Source organism: Chelonia mydas, chromosome 7 (assembly GCF_015237465.2).
Source record: "Chelonia mydas isolate rCheMyd1 chromosome 7, rCheMyd1.pri.v2, whole genome shotgun sequence".
Lineage (NCBI taxonomy): Eukaryota > Metazoa > Chordata > Testudines > Cheloniidae > Chelonia > Chelonia mydas.
Genome location: NC_057853.1, coordinates 59302787 through 59318998, shown reverse-complemented (window position 1 = coordinate 59318998; position 16212 = coordinate 59302787). Strand labels below are relative to the sequence as shown.

Here is a 16212-nt window from a genome sequence, read left to right as displayed (position 1 = left end):
TTGCTGCTGTTCTGAAAATAACCCTGCAGTCTGAGACAGGAGCCCAGCATGGGGCCAAAAGTCACTAGGAGTGACTGGAGCAAACCTGGTGATATCAACCCATTGCCTGGGAACTGGACAGAGAATTTGCAAGCACCTTTCTCATCTGCCCTGATTTCATCTCCCTTGGTTTCCAACAGTAGGAGGCTGGAATCCCCTGGAAACCCTCTTCTCGTCTCTGGCCAGCTTCCCACTCCCCAGGAGAGAAGTGGAAGCATTGCCCAGCCTGGGTTCTGCTCACCTGATGCCTGTCATCAAGCGTCTCCGGTGTCTTTACCAGTTTCTTAATTACCCACCTCTGCTCTCACACTAAGGTCTGTACAAATCATGCTCAATTGTCACCGGCGGATTGAGCTGTCATCATTCCGTATGTATTTCAGCTCCATTACTTTCAATAATACGCAGCCGCAGCTTCATACAAAACCAGTTATTACCTCTGGTGCCTGGTGACTCTGTGACCCAGACAGGTTCTGCCATGTCAGCAATTCAAAATGACAGATGGGCCATAGCAATTCTGTGGAACACAATGGCTACGAGTTACAGAGTTTAAATAGGAGACAGTTACAGTGAATGACTTATCCTACAGGCTCCGGGCCCAACAGCATGGCTCCTGGAGAATAATTATTAAGTCTTATGCTGAGAAAGTTGTCTTGTCTCTGACAAAGGAGGATTTGAGTGTTGAGGCCAGCCTTTTCCTGGGGGATCATTCATATTCAACTGCAAATAATTTTGGGCCTGTTGTGATAAGAATATACAGCAGCTCCTGGAGTAGGGTGCTTGGCCAGGAAACCAAAAAGTGGGGAAAAAAAATGAAAGATGCAGGTTGTGAAAGGTGCTGTTGCAGCTCCTGTTGTTTCCAGGTTGACAGTTAGACTCTTACTTGGGAGGAGGAAGCAAACTAAGGAAATGTGGTCTAAATGGAATTACTATAAGGTGGGGGTGCAACTGGCTGAAAGACCATACTCACAGAGTAGTTAGCAGTGGTTCGCTGTCACACTGGGAGGGTGTATTGAGTGGGGTCCCACAGGGTTCAGTCCTGGGTCCTCTACTATTCAATATTTTCACTAATAATTTGGATAATGGAGTGGAGAGTATATGTATAAAATGTGCAGATGACACCAAGCTGGGAGGGGTTGAAGCATTTTGGAGGACAGGATTAGAATTCAAAACGACCTTGACAAATTGGAGAATTGGTCTGAAATCAACAAGATGAAATTCAGTAAAGACAAATGCAAAGTATTTCACGTAGGAAAGAAAAATCAAATGCACGGCTACAAAATGGGGAATAATGGGCTAGGTGGTAGCACTGCTGAAAAGGATCTGGTGGCTATAGTGCATCACAGACTGAATATCTGTCAAGAGTGATTCAGTTGCAGAAAGGGCTAATATCATTCTGGGGTGTATGAGCAGGAATGTGATATGTAAGTCATGATATGTAATTGTCCAGTTGTACTTTTGTGAGGACTCAGCTGGAGTACTGTGTCCAATTCTGGGTGCCACACTTTAAGAAAGATGGGACAAATTGGAGAGAGTCCAGAGGAGAGCAACAAAAATGATGAAAGGTTTAGAAAACCTGACCTATGAGGAAAGGTTAAAAAAACTGGTCTAAGCACAGGCTTGGTAACTAGTCAATGCTGGGGGTGATATTGTGCTTTATGTAGTTACACCCAGTACAACCCCAGAAGTACCCAGAATACCCAGAAGTCACCTACTACAGGACAGGCCCAACAAAGAAAATAACAGAACGCCACTAGCCATCACCTTCAGCCCCCAACTAAAACCTCTCCAGCGCATCATCAAAGATTTACAACCTATCCTGAAAAATGATCCCTCACTCCCACAGAGCTTGGGAGACAGACCAGTCCTCGCTTACAGACAGCCCCCCAACCTGAAGCAAATACTCACTAGCAACCACACAACAAAAACACTAACCCAGGAACCTATCCTTGCAACAAAGCCCGATGCCAACTCTGTCCACATATTTATTCAAGTGACACCATCATAGGACCTAATCACATTAGCCACACGATCAGGGGCTCGTTCACCTGCACATCTACCAATGGGATGTACGCCATCATGTGCCAGCAATGCCCCTCTGCCATGTACATTGGTCAAACTGGATAGTCTCTATGCAAAAGAATAAATGGACACAAATCTGACATCAGGAATCATAACATTCAAAAACCGGTAGTAGAACACTTCAACCTCTCTGGCCACTCAGTAAAAGATTTAAGGGTGGCAATTTTGCAACAGAAAAGCTTCAAAAACAGACTCCAGCGAGAAACTGCTGAGCTTGAATTAATATGCAAACTAGATACCATTAACTTGGGTTTGAATAGAGACTGGGAGTGGCTGGGTCATTACACATATTGAATCTATTTCCCCATGTTAAGTATCCTCAGACCTTCTTGTCAACTGTCTAAATGGGCCATCTTGATTATCACTACAAAAGTTTTTTTTTTTCTCCAGCTGATAATCGCTCATCTTAACTAATTAGCCTCTCACAGTTTGTATGGTAACTTCCAACTTATCTGTGTGTGTGTGTGTGTGTAGATAGAGTGTGTGTGTGTGTGTGTGTGTGTGTGTGTGTGTGTGTGTGTGTATATATATATATATATATATATATATATATATATATATATCTTACTATATGTTCCATTCTATGCATCCGATTAAGTGGGCTGTAGCCCACGAAAACTTATGCTCTAATAAATTTGTTAGTCTCTAAGGTGCCACAAGTACTCCTGTTCTTTTTACAACCCCTAGTGTGGATGCAATTATACTGGGATAAAGGTGCCTTAAATTGCTTAGCTTTCCCTCTTCCCGTACAGTAATAGCTATCCCGGTGTAGAGCACTCTTACAACTATGTCCATTCTGTGTGGGGAGGGGGTTCCCACTACTTTAACTAGACCGATTTACATCAGGGTGTGAGGGCAGAATGAGGGTTCAAGAAAGAGACACTGGAGTGGTGCCCCATCTTCCTGATCATTCCAGAACTTTAGGCCAACAAGAGTTCATTGAGGGGCAGACTCAAGGGTACCTGTCTATAACCAGACAGCTAGGGAGTTAACTCTTTGAATCTATAAGGCCAGAGGGTAGAATCATAGAAATCACGGTTGGAAGGGACCTCAGGAGATCATCTAGTCCAACCCCCTGCTCACAGCAGGGCCAATCCCCAATTTTTGCCCTGATCCCTAAATGGCCCCCTCAAGGATTGAACTCACAACCCTGGGTTTATAGCAGGCCGATGCTCAAACCACTGAGCTATCCCTCTCCCCGTATCATTAGATCACTGGTATAACACAAGTCAGAGGATTTCACCCAGTTCCCCCTGTATTGAGCCCAATAACTTGTGTTTGGCTAAAGCATCTTCCAGAAAGACTCCAGTCTGGATCTGAAGCCATCAAGAGATGGAGAATCCACTAGTTACAAGGGCGTTCATTCCAGTGGTTAATCACCCTCACTAGTAAACATTTGAGCTTCTTTCTAATTTGCATGTGTCTGGCTTCAGCTTCAGCCATTGGTTCTTGATCTGCCTTTCTGTCCTGGATTGAAGAGCCCTGGAATATTGCGTGCAGCTCTGGTTGCTCCAAGATACATTAGAAATGGAAAAGGTGCAGGGAAGGGCAACAGCCATGATGAGGGGTATGGAACAGGTTCCATATGAGGTGACATTAAAAGGAGTGGGACTGTTCAGCTTGGAAAAGAGATGACTAAGGGGAGGATATGAAATCATGACTGGTGTGGAGAAAGAGAATAAAGAAGTGTTATTTACCCCTACACATAACACAGGAACCAGGGGGTCACCCAATGAAATTAATAGGGAGCAGGTTTAAAAGAAACACAAGGAAGTACTTCTTCACACAACGCACAATCAACCTGTGGAACTCATTGCCAGGGGAAGTTGTGAAGGCCAAAACTATAACTGGGTTCAAAAAAGAATTTGATAAGTTCATGGAGGATCAGTCCCTCAATGGCTATTAGCCAACATGGTTAGGGATGCAACCCTATGCTCTGCATGTCCCTAGGCCTCTGACTATGAAACACTGGGAGTGGCCGATGGGATGGATCACTTGATAATTGCCCTGTTCTATTCATTCCCTTGGAAGCACCTGGCATTGGCCACTTTTGGAAGACAGGATGCTGGGCTTGATGGACCGTTGGTCTGACCCATTATGGCCGTTCTTATGTCTCTGTGTTCTAACAGAGGGGAATTGAAACCAAGGAAGCAGTTTATGTAATGCATCCAGACTGGGAGTCCTGCCTGAGGCTGGAGCACAGACCGAGCCCAGTGAAAGAGTCATAGCAAAGTAAGCCAGACCAAGGGACAAGGAGGATGCTTCTCCAAGTATTTAATGGGATCAGTTTCATGTGAAAGAATTTGCTGAGCTGCAGAAACCACAGCCAGTGCAGGCTGGGGGAACAAAGGGCAGTAAAGTTCTGGGCGGGTGTCAGTGCTGTCAGGTCTCAGGAAAGCGTCTGTTTTCATTGATATTAAAGAAGGTCCCCAGCTGATGGGGAATGTGAGTCCGTTTGTGGCAGGAGACAGGCAGTCTGGTCAATAGAAATCAAAGCGAAACAAGCAGATGACTTTTGTAGGGGGAGCTCTTTCATCTCGTTACTTATGTCTGTGCTGTGGTAATAAAAAGCGTTTCAGGAATCTCCTCAATGCAGGCTGTAAAGAGAGAAGGAACCATACCAGCCCTTGGGAGGGTGGGGTGGGGGTTGGGGGGGGTTCCCCGTGGAAGTTTGAATGTGAACTATTTCTGGCTATTGATCTGCATGAGGGAGAAGTGTGTTCATGAGAAGAACAAAGGGCAAAATGCTGCTTTCAGATCAGGGCTTGGCCAGTCCAGAGAGTGAGGGAGCAGAATAACCTGGTCATTAGACTGGGTGCTCCTGTTTCCTGTGCTATTCCTGAACTGTAGCCTGGGGAATTCTGCTGGGCATGGGAGCCTCGCTCAGAACGGAACAACTCTGGAAGGGTGGCTGTTACCATTGTGATCACAGGTAATAGGCATTCGGCATCTTCATGTTCCCGGTGACTTACGGACCGTGCCAGGATGCTGGAAGCACTGTCTGTCTGAGGCACTGGCCATGCTCACGCCTATCTTGTATGCACTTCTGCTAACAGCTGACTGTCCCGGATGGTCCCACAGAGCAAACGAGAAAGCTGCATGGAAGAGCGTTTGCAGCAGACGCTCCTTTGCAGCAGGGCTCCCCAGGGCTCTGCCGCATTCACAGACCTGCCCGAGGGTGACCCAGGGCTTTGCTCCACTCACAGATCTCAGCCTATATGGAGCTGGCCTGAAGCTCATGGGAAGATGTGGCTGTGACAATCAAGACTGGGACAAATCCACGTTGTGTTAGTGGAACTGTGCCACGGAGCCTGTCTGGTACAACGTTATCAGATGCAGTGTCTGATACTGGCCCCGTTGGTCTCACTGTGGCCCAGCACTTGCCCGAATCCAGACCCATGTGGGAGGATGGGGCACAGCTGGATTGAAATGTTCCAGGTTTGTATGTGTCACATCCCTGAAGCACCTGGGAGATCTCAGAGAAACCTGTTGGAGCGGGAATCGCTATGCTAGTGAGTATGCGCTTCTGTGCAGGGAGGAGTATGGCAGAGGTGTGAATAGACTTGTTACCCCAAGGAGATTCCATTCACAGACATGAGTCTATTCTCCCGGCAGGGGTCAATGTCTGTCTGAAGGTTCAGTGCATGGACCAGCTCTTGCTGCAATTATTGAAATAACCAGTCAAAAGCTGGGTGAGACGTGTGGGAAGTTTCCAAGTTGTTTCCATCACACAAAGGTCAGAATAGACTCATTGCTCCTTTTTTTTCAAAATTGATCAAGACTTTTGTTAATATTTTTTTATCAAAAGCTTTATTGCAGTCGTTATCAACATGGAGATTATCAGACTGGAAGGGGGATAAAGATCAGGATAATATTTTCCTATACGTTGTCAACAAAATTTTATTAAAAATTGTCTTAGAAAAGGGCATATATGAACAAAAAAAAATTGGGGGGGAAAAATTGAATGGTCACAGAGGAATAGTCTGTTACGAAGCGGACATTGGCTTTGCCGTGTTTTGCAGGAGGAGCTACTGGTCTCCATCATTCCAGGGTGAACAGGAGCGCGCAGAGGAACTGCTAAATGGTTTTCAGAAGTGCAGGCTCTGCGTTCTTTGTAAGGCCTATACTCCCAAAATGGACCATTTCCCCCACAAAAGCAATGTATTTATGATATGTAGGGCACGGCTGCAAAAACACTGGCTTGGTAAAGAAATCTGAAATGCCCTGCGGAAGTGCCTTGGGATGCTCTGCTGCCATTTGTGACTGCAGAATTCTGGAGTTGGTGGCGTTCAGAATTTTGGAAAAAATTACATTTTTTTTCAGTTCTGAGCATCAGGGGGAATCCTAAGCTGCTGTAGGTCACTCCACATGCCCTGTGCAGAGTGGTACCAAAGGGTCAGAGCTGGGGCAGGGGCTGGGATCTGGCCCAGCGCATTCAAATGCACATGTAGGAATTTCCAAAAGTCAGCAGTTTTGCTGCATGCAGGAAGCATCCCTGGAAGTCAGTGACACCCCACAGGGGTTCATCCACTCACAACCCACTACATGATCTGGCGTAAACCTACCCTCAGAGATGAGGAACTGGGCATCATGAAAACCACAGAGTAAGTGCAAAGCAATTGCTTCTACCCCTGCAGCTCTGAACTCTTTGGGGGAAATTCAATCCCACAACTACTGAAAACTACAGCTCCTTCATGAAAGTGATAACTGCAGAGGGTGGGGTGGGGGACCAAATCAATATGGGTCAGCCTGGACTCTGGAGCTGGCTCCAGCCCCTCCGGAACATGCTAAGAAAGTTTCAGTCGCTCTCCAGCTGGGCAGGAGATGCATTCTGGTGATGGCAAGGTGAGGTCTCAGGTTTGTGGGTGTGTGGTTTGGTTTTAATGTATTTGCCCTGGAAGCATCATGGAAAGTCAGATCCGATGATTCATTACTGTTATTGTGGCAGTGCCCAGATCACCCAATCAGGATCACGCCCCATTGAGCTGGGCACTGCTTAAACACCCCCGAGAAGCAATCCCTGCCCCAGCAAGCCGGCAGTGTAGTTTAAGAAAAGAACATGGCCTGCAAGAGTCAGGGAGGAAGGCCAGGGGACATGACTTCCACACGCAGCGTTTCAGAAATGTCCGCATGACGCAGATGGGCATTTTCAGAATGGAAAGTTTCAATTTTTCACTTTGAAATTTACTTTATTTTCTATTTTAACAATGTAAATGGTCAAAATGGAAATGCAACACTTCCATTGATCCCATATGGGGAAAAATGGAATTTTGTTTTCTGAAAAAATTCCAAATTTTGTTGTTTTCCTCCCGATTTGGGATAAATAAACATTCAAAATCTCACAATGGTTTGAGAAATGGAAAATCCGTTTTGCTCCCAGCTCTCTTCTGAAAGGCTGCGAGGTTGGTGGGGTCTCTCTGAGCCCCCTCCTCAGGATCTTCTGAGGCCTGAACTCCTGCTGCAGGCCCAGCCTGACTCCTCTCGGCTGGCCTGGCTTCCTGCAGCTGCTGGCCTCCGGCACTGTTCCCAAGCCATGGGGTCACTTGGCTGCTTGTGCCTGGCTTGTTAGACTGGGAAATGAGTCAAGAAAAGTTCTGAGCAGCCTAAAAAAGATTGTAGCTCAGTGAGGAAAGGGAGAGGGAGACAAGATTTTTCCAAGGCCCAAATAAAAGAGGTGAGAGAGCCCTGCACCATGGCCTGGCTCACTCTGTCCTCTTTGTTTATATCCTTGCCATGTTCATGGCCCACGAAATAAAGAGCAGCCTTTTGAAATGCTGGGTGCACCCCAGGAAGGAGTGTGGTGGCGTAGGTTACAAGTTCTGCATGGGAACAGGCGGGCAGGTGACATGCTCTTGTGGCAGGCGAGGGTTGTGACGGAGTGCGCGGTGTGCATAATACATGCATAATCTGATCGGGGGTTGTGAGACTGGCACTTGGGGGAATTAGTTGTTTTATATTTGGCACGGAGAGGAACTGTGTAGCTGAGCAGGAATTTAACAAAGTGCCCCTTGCACATATATAGACCCTGTTTAATTTCAGGCTGTGCAGAAATACTATGAGCAAGGTCATTACAAGAGCAGTGAGGACTCAGTGAGATCTGGGCAGGAGGACCGTACCTCCTGGCAGTTCCTGGAGCCAGCGCCAGAACAGGGGGTGATGACGCTCCCTTTGGCACTGCTCAGTTGGGCTCCCGTGTACAGCCCAGCTCTTCTCCAGTCCGTACCTGTGTTTACAGGATGCTATTTTCAAATCCTCATAGCTAAATACATTGTTTTCCCCCAATGGAGTAGTGGCCCAGCTACTCTGGGTGGCCTGTGTCCTCTCAAGACTTAGCTATTCCACTGGGAACATTTTTGCTGTAGTCTCGATTTTAAAAACTGGGCTTAGCTGCTGTTTCCGCTAGGAAATGTGTATTTTCCCTCTAGTGGCTCAAAAGTGGCTGGTGGGAGTTTGCTGAAAGTTAAGGGAGAAAAAGGCTACTTATGGGAAGTGACCAAGCTTGGGAATTTCACCCCAGCTGGGAATGTTTGAGAAGAGATGAGCATGTGCTGACTGGTGGTTATGATGGAAAGTTTTAGCAGCCTGAATGCTCGTCACTGTTACTGGCACAACAGCTGTAATACGCAGTTTGAAGGTCTGCGCACGATTTAAGCCGCTCGGTGATCATTACTCTGTAATTTTCTTGTTTTATAAACATTGAGTCCCCACATCATTATTTTTCTGGTCCTTGTGGTTGCAATGTTTGGATCTGTAGTTTGAGCAATTTCTACCTCAGACCCGCCTGGGGCTGTTCCCAGCTCCATGGAGAGACCGTCTCAGCTTTCGTCCAAAAGCAAACTCAGGCCAATGCTGGAGGGAGTGCTGGGTAGGATGCTGTCTCCCTGCGTGGCTGGGTTGAGTGTGTCATCTCAGTAAAGGCCATAGAGGTGCATATAGGCCATGAGAGATGCAGGCATAGAGTCAGATGTCAAGGGCTAGGTGTTTAGGTGAAGCAGATGCTTCTTTTGTGGCTGTGTTTGGCTTGCCAGAGTGTGAAGTCATGTGACAGCAGCCAACCAACTCCACCACAACATCGTGTGATACAAGTCAGCCAGGGAGGAAGTGACATCATGTGACAAAAGCCACCCAGTGCCCCAGAAGTTGGAGAAAGCACATGCCTGGGGTGGGAGGGTGGCTGGGCTGGGTATCCCCCCCATGCCAGGGGGCATTGCTCCATCCTCCACTCTCACAAGGGTTGTGTCCTGTCTGGTTGCACATGCCGCAGGCTAGGGAGGGTGGCCCCACTCCTGTGGGCAGAGGCCTCCCACAGTTTCACACCCTGAGCCCTCAGGAGCTGCTGCCCAACACTGGACCCAAATGCCCAAGCTTAGTTCGATATCACGGCTCCAAGCTTTAGACCTGGGCACTGCCCTGAACACTTCCTCACCATGCATGGGATTCTTGCCTGCCCTTCATTATGTAGAGCAGTGGTGGGCAACCTGCGGCCCGCGGGCCACGCATGGCCCATCAGGGTAATCTGCTGGCAGGCTGTGAGACAGTTTCTTTACATTGACCGTCTACAGGCATGGCTGCCCGCAGCTCCCAGTGGCCACGGTTTGCCGGTCCTGGTCAATGGTCCCTGCGGCCCCATGCCACTTCCTGCAGTTCCCACTGACCTCCAGTGGTACTTGTGTGCCTAAATCATCTAGGTGCTTTCAGAAATCCAACCCTTGCTCTTGCCTATGATCAGATGCCCCCACTTCTCATTTCTCTGCTCTAACCTTTCTCCAGGGCATGGAGGTTGACAGGATGTTGTGCCGTAGTCCAGGGGGGCTCCACCATTCTCCTGCCCCTGAGCATGACAAATCAGGGTGCAGCAAACACCAGACCACACTGCCACCAACAGGGATAGAACCAACACTCTGCATCCTCAGAACACAGCTTTCTGCCTGGAACCTCGCTTACCTGTACCTGGCCGCAAAGCTCCTCCTCCGTTGACCACCCGCGCCCAGCAGGCCATATGGGAGCCTGTCACAGCACGCAGCCCGGAATCACACTGGTCGTTTGTGCAGCTGGATTTCACGTCAAACTCGCATCCCCCTTGCTGCCCCACATCTCACCTCGTCTCTCGCTATGCCCACTACCCAGGCTCCTCCGTCCCCCAGAGCATGTGTGTATGGGATTACTTCCCCCAGAGGCATGAGCAGCGTTTCCTAGGAACCTCTGTTTGCACCGTTCTGTCCGTGTTTCGAGCCACTCTGAGTTCAGCGATGCTTTTTTCGGGTCTCAGTGGAGGTCGCAACTCCTTGCATTTAGCCAGGGTCTTTTTCCCCCCTTCCCCCGCCCTTAACTACCTCCCCCTCCTCCCCTGTCACCCAGAGCAGCGGAGACCACCCAGCCCATGACTCCTGCCAAGGCACTTGAGCCAGCTGTGGACAGCCCCACGACAGCTGGTCAGAAATGTTCAAACATTTCCCTCGAAAACATGTCACTTTCACCAAGCAGTTTGGAGAATGTTGAAGTGAAACAAAACCAAAGGAAAAAGAGCATAAAATACAATTTAGTTTCAGTTTTCAAAAACCAAAACCAAGCTTGAAATGTCAGAATTTCAGCAGTTTTTCCATCTGTCACTGGGCCCTGGGTAGGCCAAGGTGGGCCTTCTGCGGAAGAGCCTGGCAGGCAGGAGCTGGGAATCATGTGACCCAGAGGGACAGCAGTTACTGATTGGGTTGGATGGGTCCTAGCTGGGGGTTATAAAGGAGGGTCCCAGCTCTGAGGGGACCTGGGACCAGGAAAGGGCTGGGAGTGCCCTCTCCTGTGACTACATCTACCTACCCAGCAGCCACCCACTCCGCAGATTCCTCTGGTCTTGGGAAGGTCCTAATCATTAACCTGACAGAGGCCGCAGGACCCCACGATCTAGGCTGGAAACTGAACTGTTGCTTTTTATTATGATTACACGTTCCATTTTGTGCGGGTTGGAGAATAAACAGGGCCCTGCCTGAGGTAAGCGCTAGACTGAACTGGGCGTAGTTGATTGGCTCCCTCAGCATGCTCCTTCTCTCTGTCTCCGTTTTGTTCCCTGACCATGACAGACTGGACAAGGAAAGGTTTTTTTTATTTTCCATTTTTTGATTTTTCTTTGTTTCCATTTTCCTTTTGATGCTTTGTAACTTCTCACCCATTGGAAAAGTCACAGAGCAACAAAAGGAGAAACAAGAAAAAGGAAAGAAATCCCTCCTAGAAGCCGTTCATTCTAGTCCATCCCATGGCAAAAAATCAACTGAAGGGGCAAGGGGCGGGGGGTTTGAAATTTGAATGTTTATTTATGTATGTTTATTTCCAAAATTTCCGAAACAAAAAATTCTATTTGGACTGAAAGGAAACCGAAACTTTGCCCCATTTCACTGGGAAAATTTCCTACAAAAAACCATTATTTTCCAGCTCAAAAGTTTGAACAAACAAAACAATTGTTTCCAAACAGCTTTAAGTGCCACTGGGCACCCCCATGTGGCAGTATGGGGTATAACAGCCACTGGAACCTCCAAACACTGGTAGGTCAATGCCACCAGGGTCCCTAGGCAGCAGCAGATGGAAGCACACACCACATGTGGGGCCAGCTGCCCTGGTGGGATGAACTGGGACAGCACCATTGACAACCAGGCGCTGATACAGTACCTAGGGAATGGCTGACACAGCTGGAACTTTGCTGGGGGGCTAAGCCTGCCCTCCAGCCTTGAATCACTAGCCACCACAAATACGATTCTCAATTTTCCCAGTGTTCAGCCCTAGGCCAGTGCCTGCCATGCAGTGCTCTCTAAGGAGAGGACTTTCCTGAGGTGATGTGTCCTATCCTGCCAGTCCAAGGCAGCTATGAGGAGGTGCAGGGCTGGCTGAGGGGACGCCGTCTAGCACCAGCCCTGGGATGCTGAGGCCAGTGCTTCCCTCTCCAAGCTGGTACCCGTGCTGCCAACCCTTGCCATTTTATTGTGGGTCTTGCACTCTTTGGTGTTTTAAAGCCCCAGCTCCTGGAGTCATATTGTTACGTGAGGGTTGCGGCTTTATTTTTTTAGAAAGAAAGAGTCCTCGTTCATAGAAAAGCTTGAAATCACAACCTGAGTGCAGCCCAAAGGCACAAAATCCAGAAGACCACTCATTTTCAAACAGTATTATTTTAGAACGTCTCCATGATTTTTCTGGGGTCCAACTTGCAGCTTGTGAACATTTGGGTCTGGAGACCCTGTAGTAATCCCAGCGCAGAGCCAGGCAAACGGATCCCTTTCACGTGACAAAGCCTCATCTGTTTTAGCCAGGCCAAGGCACTGCAGCTCCCGTAGGCAGACACAGCTTTGGGGAATGGGGGGAGATGCCGCCCTGGTGCTGACACTGTGAAGGAGTTTGCTGGATGTTTTTCCGGGTGGGAAAATCTCCCTTGTTGCTGCAAACACAACTTTCCATGACCAGGGTGTCAGACCCCTCCCTCGGCGCCTGCTCCTCTTTGCTCAAAGCCAGCTGCCTGTCCATTTCCCCCTCCCTGCCAACCTGCAAATGCTGGATATTTTCCCATCAGTACAATTTCTTTTCACAGAGCTCTACCCATCACTCAGCTGCTGGGGCACACTGGAGACAGCCTGTGGAGGGACAGGCCTTCCCTGCCCCTTCCATCAATGCTTCTTGTGCAGATCTTCGGGGCAGCCCGGAACACACTTTCCCTGTACACCTGAGTGGTCATTTCCATGCGTGGTGAGCAACTCCAAGCTGTCCAGGGAAGTCCTGCTGCTTTGGGGTCCTCTAGTGGAAAGTGCACATATGCCCAATACAACCTAGGGCGATGGGCCAAGCTGCAACACGTTGTGGTGAGTGTCTGGCAGAGTGGCAGGAACGTGGCCTTGGGGGGAGATTCCATATGTCCATGGATTGCTGCACGCTTGTTGAGCTCCAAGTTCAAAGGTGCACACAAGGGGGGCCGTTTGCCACAGGGCTGAGCTGGACATAAAAGGTTGTTTACTCCGCTCACTAGAAAACAGACTCATTTAACGTTCCTGCTGGCTTTTTTTCTTTTTCAGGTCTGAAGTTTAAAACCCTGTCACTGGAAAACCCAGCACATACTCTGTTTGCAGGCTGAGCCCAAACATGGGTGTAGTCCAGGCCCAGATCCTCAAGGATCCGATTTCAGTGAAAATTAGGAGCCCAAATACCTTTGAAGGTCCATGGATGACTCACGTGAATCAAGAGTCTCTGAATCAGACCCAGCGGTTCAGTTTTTGTAGATTCATAGATGTTAAGACCAGAAAGGACCCACTGTGGTCATCTAGTCTGACCTCCAGTATAATATAGGCCATAGAACTCCCCCCAAATAATTCCTTTCTGAACGAGAAATTCTTTTTGTCCTTCTCTGTATTTCATTGCTGGGGACATTCCAACAACAAGAATATTCCCCCCCTTCCGTAGACTAATTCATCCAACGTGCTTTTTCAGCAGTAATGACCGTAGCTTCATAGCAACCCTGTGAGGGAGATGAGTGTTTTATCCCCATTTACAAGGGAAAGCGATGCAGACAGAGGGGACAATCACACCATGAATCAGTGGGGGAGCTGGGCTGAGAATCCAGCTTGTTTGAATGCCGGCACTGGTCACTAACCATCATCAGGCTGCTTGCTTCCTGCAGGGTCTGTGCTGCTCAGCGTCTCACGCACTCTGCTGCTCGCTCCCCAGCTGCCATCAGAGCTGATGCTATGCAAAACATTTGAATTAAACCACAGACCCACTCAACCCAGAGCCTGCATGTAATGAGAAGTTGGGCGGGAAATTCTTTTCACAGGCCATGTAGACTGTTAAAATTTTGAAAGTGGTTCCCAAATTGCCCAAAATGGGGAGAAAAGTATGAACTGACAATCCAAAAATAAATAAATAAAAATAAAAAATCACATTAGGTCAATTAAAACGTTTCATTTCGATCATTTAAAAACATTTTGTTTCAGTTTTGACCTTCATTTTTACTTCTCTTTTTTACTAAGAACGTACGTTTCCAAAGGGAAAATTTGTTTCAAAACAAAAAACAGAACCCGTTTGGGAAATTTCAACAATTTCAAAGCTTGTTTTTTATCTAATTGTTTTTGACAGGGACATGTATCAATAGCGACCGTTTCCTGCAAAGAGTTTTGGTTTCAATGACTCAGTCATTTCCAACTGATAGAAGTTTTGTCAAAAAATTCCCAGCCAGCCATAGTGTGACGTCTGAGATGAGGGATGTACACAGCTGCCAAACTCACCCCAGCTGCCTGGTTCCTCTGAGGACGTGGGGAGGTGATCCCCAGCAGCAAGACATGTCCGAGAGACTGGCCACTAGATACTCCCCACCCTGGTAAAATGCAAGCCCCTGGACACTGAGGAAGGGGACAGCTGTTGGGAATCATTCCCTTGGAGGTTGGAGTTCACTGCTCTCCAAATGCAGAGCAAACCTACAAGACTGTTTGTATCATGCTGGCTGCATTTCTCTCTTTGAATTATTCATTCCCATTCTCTGTTGGTAAAAACATTCCTAGGCCAAGAGGAGCGAGAGCCGAGAAACCAGAGACCCTGCGGGTAGGAGCTGTTGCTGCAGGTTAGCCTGTGTCCCCTAGGTGGCAGGCCAGAGAGCAAACAGCAGCTGCCAGCGGTTTCCTATTCCCATATGGCTTTGATATTGGGAAGTCAGCCCTGATAGCTGCAGACGATCTGGAGCCATCCTTTATAAAGTAAAAGGCAGTGATTGGTGTGCATGTCTGCCACTGTTTCCCATTTACACCAGAAGGCTTTGGGAACCAATCCAGCAGTACTTACAGCCCAGGCAGCTTGTCAGGCCCAGCTCCAAAACGATTTGTCAGAAGAAGAGTTTAACAAGTGAGGCTAGCCTAGCGTCCTTGCTTGGGAATAGGTCAGGCATTCACGGGGAGAGCAGCATTCCGCCACTTCTGTTTAGCAACACAGAGAGACAAAGTAAACACCAAGCATTAGCTCACGGGGTGTGGTGAGGTCCCTGGAAAGTCAGCTGGCTGGAATACCATATGTTGACTTGTTCCTTCTGGCTACAATGAAATGACACTGACACTGTAATTTAAGACACTGAAAATAGGTGCTCAGATGTGAAACAAGCTCTCAAGTGTATTAATGCCTACTGCACACAGTGGATTTTCAGGGAGCGCTCTGGCTAGCGGCAGCTCCTGGATAAATTACACAGAAAGCAATGGGGCAGCATCCGTTTGCAGGAGCAGCATGCGGCCATGGACCCCGGAGAGCAGTGACAGCTGGGGCCATGTCATACACCAAAAGGAACAGAGAGTGGTCACGCAGAGAGTCCCTTGCACACCATTAACTCATTTCAACCAATAGAATTGCAGCTTGCAAATTAGCCAGAATGGAAGGGTTATGTTTGGTTAGGTTACCTTTGAGGTCATAATAGCACTACATAAGAATAATGTGACATATTGACCTAGCCCCGTCTAGTGTTTATAGTCATAACAATCACAGTGCTAATCACTGCACTTAATCACAACTGAATGCTTTCAAGTGTAGCCTACATCAGCTGGTCAAATTGTTTTGGTTGAAAAGACTTTTGACAGAAAACGGCTTGACGAACAATATCAACGTTTGCCAAAAAAACATCAGGAGCATTTGAAACTTTCTGATTTTTTTTGTCAAAAGGAAAATTTTCATTCTAATTTCATTCCATTTTTTAAAAATACTCTCTATGCAATTTGATTTGATTCAAAAAGAAAAAAGTTCTTTTTTTGGTAGTGACAAAGGAGAGAGAAAGCAGAGAAGAGCCCCACATAAAGCCCAAAACCGAAAACATTTGAATATGAGTCAAATCCAGTCTAATGCCACTTCTCATTTAGTAACTAAGCCAAAGAAACAACGTTATTGAAATGAAAAATCCATGAAAAATGTCAAATAAAATGAAAGTGGCATTGGCATTTTTGCTGGACAATAATTGCCATTTTTGACCAGCTCTGCTAGAAAGTGTGAAAAGCTGGTGAAATGACATGATTCATTTGGTGCTAGCTTAACTCACCTCCTCCTTGTTCAGCCCACATACAGGCGTGGGTGTGCAAAGGGACACCAGTCATCACAGAT

The 16212-nt window shown here is 47.7% G+C and overlaps 1 long non-coding RNA gene across 1 annotated transcript in view; it reads left to right on the top strand.

Moving 5' to 3' along the window:
• Positions 1-15877, top strand: part of LOC122466604 — a 28926-nt gene extending 13049 nt beyond the window's left edge. Inside the window, exons 2-3 of the long non-coding RNA XR_006292247.1 lie at positions 12686-12953; positions 14221-15877. This is a non-coding gene — a long non-coding RNA (uncharacterized LOC122466604). The remainder of the gene's footprint in view (positions 1-12685; positions 12954-14220) is intronic.
• The last annotated feature ends 335 nt before the right edge of the window (positions 15878-16212 follow it).